Here is a 6,000-nt window from a genome sequence, read left to right on the forward strand (position 1 = left end):
TAAATACAATCTGAAGAAAGGATTACTAAAGCTGTTAGTTCAAAGAAAATGATAGATTACATCCATCAGACATATAGTATTACATCCATCTCAAACATATAGTGAAACGTGATTCCGTATCAGGAGGCTATCATCAACGACAAACTTTATGTAATGACCTATTAGTGATGCATTCATACCAAATTGCACATTAATGCACATGAAAGGACATCACACACCACTTTAGTCTCAATTTCAACAGCATCATGCACAATCTAATGAACCTTTCACCAAGCCAATTTCTTGCGTAAAAACTGCAAAACAAAGATTAGTTAAACTGCATCAAGGCATTCCCTGTCACCATTATTGAGAATAAAAAAATCAAAGAGAAGATTAGTAGGGGATGGATAATGTGATTTATATATGTTACTTGAAAAACTTTAAACACTTCAACCCAAGTAATATGTATATGTACTATCTCTAAAACTGTAAGTAATAAATTTAATTTTTAAACTGTGCAGATCATGGGGGAAAAGAGCACTGTGTGTGCTTGGTGTGAGAGACGTAGGAGTAAAATGGGGAATGGGGGAGTGACGTGGGTTTGGTGGGGTTATTTGGTATTTTCTTTTATATTCGGCTTTATATATGTATTATATAAGGTTAGTTTTCCATTCAAATTTTAGAAGAATCTATAACTTCAAATTTTAATTCAAAATTCAAAATTTAACACTAATTCAACTACCTAATTTTCAGCAAACTTTTTCTTTATCAAAAACTTGTTAGGTATTTGGTGTGAATGGGAAATGAAAGTTTTATTTCCTTTGCCTTTTTCGGAAAGACAATCCTTTTTGTCGAAAATGCACATGCCTTTTCAGAAAAGACACACATATTTCCTTAACAGACACCTGTTGTTGGCTATAAATATCTAGTCATTCTTTTAGATTTTCCTGAAAAAATTTCTGAATTCTTCTATCTTCTTCTTCTGCACTTCATAAAATTCTTGTGTGATTTACAGCCTTTGAGTGGTTCGCTGTCACCAAAGTTTGCAATACCGCTACTATGGTGAGTAAATTGTTCTATCCTGGGAGGATATATTCCACAACCTCGGGTACATTGAGGGGAATAATTTCCTTAAGGACACACTGTGCATTCAGTGGACTCGATTTAATTCCTACACATATTTTCAGATAATGTTCTACTGATTTTTGTTTCTGAAATTTGTTTCAGTTTCTGTTTAAGTATATTTTTCGAATACAGGTTACTAACAAAACTAACTGTAATAGTCTTTAAAAATAAAATTTATCCTTTTATAGTTTCAGTTTAGAACTATAAAAAATGTTTCAAAGTAAGAGCCTGTTTGGATGGGCTTATGCCTATAAGCTGCAAACAGCTTATAAGCTAAAAAAAATAAGTTGGGGTAGTCTAACTTATTTTTTTTTTGGCTTATAAGCTGTTTTCAGCTTATAAGCTGCTTTAGATAAGCTAAGTCAAATGAGCCCAATTATTTTTTTGAGTTTATTTTAAGCACAAAATGACTTTAAGCTGGCCAGCCAAACACTCAAAAAAGCTGAATACAGCTTATAAGCAACTTATAAGCTAATCCAAACGGGCTCTAACTAAGTTTTGGCAAACTTTATCTTCATCTGTAAAGGTTGTAAACTAATTTTAATAATCTTTATCTCAAAATACACTTTATCTCTTTATAGTTGCAATTTAGAACCATAAAAATGTAGGATACTTATTTATAAGATGTCATCCCTCAAAATACGTAGGACTGATTTATGTTCAAACTTTAATCTTTATCTTTGAAACAAATTGCACCTATATACAACTAATCAAAAGGATGATTAGAAGGTTTATCACTGCCTAGATATAGAATTTATTTTAAAAATTTTAAAAGTTAAAATCGTGCATGTGTGTGTTTGTGAGGTAGTGGGGAAATGGAGGCAAGGATGTGTACTTAAGCTTTAGGGGAAGCAGTTTTTCTATTTAATTTTTAACAGTTCATAACATATGTATAAATATTAATGCTAAAAGTTAGGAGGAAAATGCGGAAGTTACTTGGCTATATTTTTGGTGTTTTTGTTTTCCAATTTTTTTAGTAGATTAAAATATAAAAAATCTGATAATTTCCAAAAATGATCTGATAGCTATTCACTTTAAATGTTTTGTTAATTGTGAATTATATATATATCTATATATATCTGTTTTAAAAATAAATATTAATTCGGATAAGATTTTTTAAAATATTCCAAACAGTTAGTTTAATTTTTACCAAAAAAAAATAAAAAAAATCACAGTTTGAAGGAAATGCACAAACGTGGCCTTCAAGACCATTACTTAAAAACCAACTGTCAGTTTTTTTTTCCATTTTAATCAAGACCAGTTTCTTTAAAAAATATAAATATTTATTTAATTATTTTTCAATCAAAAAACACTAACTAAATTAATTAATTAATAACTAATGTAACTACTTTTTGTCCTAAAACTATCCTGTTTTTAATAATATATAGATATAGATATCGATAAAGATGTAATAAAAACAATTTTTTTTAAAAAAGAAAAGAATATTTATGATGTGGATAATGATAAAAAAATAAAATAGAATAGGTTTAAATATAAATATTTAATCATTTTTTTAAAGAAGTGGTGCTTACAAATTTTCTAACTTTCGGTTCCGTCTTTCCTGCTGCCTCTTTCTTTCTTATTTCATTTGTAAACCACCTTCTATTTTTTTCCCCTTCATTTTTTCCTTTCCTAAGTATAATTTTTAAAAAAATTGATTACAAATTTTTACAACTACAACTTGGAAATTGTAACCACTTAATCGGGCAGTTTTGTTTTTTAATTTTCTATTTTAAATTAAATTGGTAACTTCTTAATTCAATTTTAAAATTCAAAACAATAACTAATAAGTAACTAATTATTAACTAATTAACTAATTTTTGTCCTAAAACTACCCTCTTTTTAATAATTTAAAGATATAGATGATTAGTTAAAGGTTCTCTAACGGTGAATGAATGGGTTAGTGATTTTATTGTTGTTTATTCATCTAAGGTTATAGATTATCATTTCCTAGGGTGGGAATTAAAGTTCTAATGGATGAGAACGATGTATTGAGACTTAGACTTTCATAAAGATGGTAACTTTGGCATAAAAACTGCTTGTAAAAGTGTTGAATTGATTAGAAACCCATGAATTAGAGTAGTATGATCATTGGGAGAGAGGTAATGATGAGTTCACCATAAGTGATGGTTCAACCCATAGGAAAGAGTAGAAATAAGTGGGTTTCCCTTTTCAAATTGTTGTATTGTTTGTGTAGATGATTCGAATACTCATGTAGCACTATATTTCTAGACTTTGAACGTTCCGAGGCGCTACGGAAAGGAAAGGCTCGCGTGGAATAGCTTGCATTGTCTCAGTTCGGCGTTGAGGTAGGTTACGGCCTGTTTGAGAGACTTTGATTAGTTGATTGTATATGTTATGAAATTGATAGGAGAAGCATGATTAGAGCTCCGGACATAAAATGTGGTTGGAAATTCCTAAGTTTGATATTGACTGATTAATTATGTGATGAATTATTATGATATGATAAAGAAGAAGTTAATGAATACTCTTCTTGTTGACTTGGAGCAATCCCTTATCCATGCTATTGATGAATTGATTTTTGTGTCTTGACATGACTTGTGACATGGTGATTTATTTTCCATCATATTGATTTATTGGCTGTTGACATTCCCTATTGATTGTTGGAACAAAAATACATTCGGATGAGAAAGAACATATAAATATGAAAAGGCACATTTGACAAGGGGTGAGGATGTGGCCTAGTTATAGGCTCATGATCCGAGGTTAGTTCTGCAGCGAGTGGTACATCGACACCATGGGTCCCCTGCTAGTCATGGCTATTTGAGCAGACAATACCATTTAGCATGTGTGTACAGATATGTGACAGATTTGAGATAATTCGTGAGTTACGGTTGTTTGGTAATGACATGGGTTGAGTTACTTTTATTGATTGTTATCTGTGTGGGATATCTCATTCCGATTTTTGATGACTTCTGTTGATAATTTCATATGGTTATGTGTTGTTGTGCCTATCTGTCTATTCTATTGATTTATGATTTTATGCATAATACTAATCTTAGTCGGCCTATGATATCTACATGTACATAGTGTTTGTACTGATACTACCTTGCTGCATTCTTTTGAGTGCAGATTGTGATCCAGCGACATCTATCAGACCTCATATTTAGCGTGAGGCCAGTTTCCGACAGATTGGAGGGTGAGCCCCTATCCATGCCAGGACGCCTGAAGATCTTCTCTCATTGATGTCTATTTTCATTCTAGACAGTACTTATGTTATTTCAGACAATTGTTATTTCCTTAGACAGTTTATGTTTTAGAGTCCTTGTACGATGACTTTCGAATTTTAGGGTTGTAAGAGTTAGACTTCCACCTTCGTTATTTATTTATGGCATGACTATATGTTTTGGGTGATTATTATTTTGTTATATCCTTGATTTGTCTAAAAGTGGTTAAGTAATTGGTAATCGTTTGGATGGTTGGTTAAGTAGATTGTTCGCCCACTAGGGGATTTATGTGGGTGCCACTCATGGCTGCTTGGGTCATGACAAAGTTGGTATTAGAGCCCTAGGTTCGTCGATCTCATTGTACATGGACATGTCTAGTAGAGTCTTGCAGATCAGTACAGACATCTGTACTTATCTTCAAGAGGCTATGGGACACTGGGAAAATTTGAATTCTTTCTTTCTTTTGTGCTACTTGATTCCAATTGGTGTCTGGATTACTCAAATTGGTATCTGACTTTTCTTTCTATTCTCTCACAAATGGTGAGGACTCGTGCGGCAGCAGCAAATGAGGTACCCAAATTGGTATATGGGGCCGCAGCTCGCGGTGGAGGTCAGGCTGCTAGGGCTGCAGTTCGTGGTGGAGGCCAGGCCAGAGGCCGTGGCAGAGGCAGGGGAGCAGCATTACCAGCTAGGGGCGAGGCTCCTGCAGCTGGTCAGGCTCGCGCTGAGTGCCCTAAGCCTCAGGAAATTCCTGATGAGGCAGCAGAGTTTACAGCAACACCAGCTCAGTCAGATATTATAACTCCTCCAGTGTTGTTAGATGTTATAGTTCGAGGCTGAACCTGCTTAATGGGTTGACAGAGGCAGGTGTGTTACCAGCCGTTCCAGGTGCTCAGGGTTCCAGAGTAGGTGATCCAGCTCCAGGCGGAGTTCGTGCTCCGAGGTTACAACATGCTACATCTGTGCCTCCTCGTTTGGATGAGGCTCCAGGACTGGAGGTATTTTCTAGACCAGTGGGAGGACCTGTGTTGACCGGGGATGAGCATGATTTGTTTTGGAGGTTTACTAAGATGAAACCTCCAGAGTTCTTTGGCACTGAGGTTGAGGATGCTTATGAGTTTATCATGGACTGTCATGAGAGGCTCCATTAGATGGGGACAGTGGGGAAGTATGGTGTTGAGTTTGTGACCTTCCAGCTCTTAGGTGATACCAAGTTATGGGGGATGGCTTTTGTAGAGTGCAGGCCAGCGGGATTGCCTCCGTTGACATGGACTCAGTTTTACGAGGTCTTCTTAGAAAAGTATGTTCCTCATACCTTGAGAGACCGCAGGCGTGGTGAATTCAGTAATATTGAGTAGGGTAATCTGTCTGTGGCTGCTTATGAGGCTCGGTTCCATTCCTTATCTCGCTATGCCCTCCAGCTTGTGCCTACTGAAGAGAAGAGGGTTAAGAGATTCGTGAAAGCGTTGAAGACTGCTCTTCAGTTGTCAGCTCTTCATCTTGCAGCAATAGGTGCTTCCTTTCAGGAAGTGGTGGATCATGTTAGGACCATCGAGGGTGTTAGGTGCTATGTCCCGTGTTTTCGGATAATTGGAAATTGAAAAAAAAATAAAAAAAATTGAGACTTGTATGTTATAAGAAAATATTTTGATTCTAGTTAATATGACTATGTTGGTTATGAAACTATTAGTGCTAAGACATTGGGCAA

This window comes from Lycium barbarum, chromosome 1, assembly GCF_019175385.1.
Source record: "Lycium barbarum isolate Lr01 chromosome 1, ASM1917538v2, whole genome shotgun sequence".
Lineage (NCBI taxonomy): Eukaryota > Viridiplantae > Streptophyta > Magnoliopsida > Solanales > Solanaceae > Lycium > Lycium barbarum.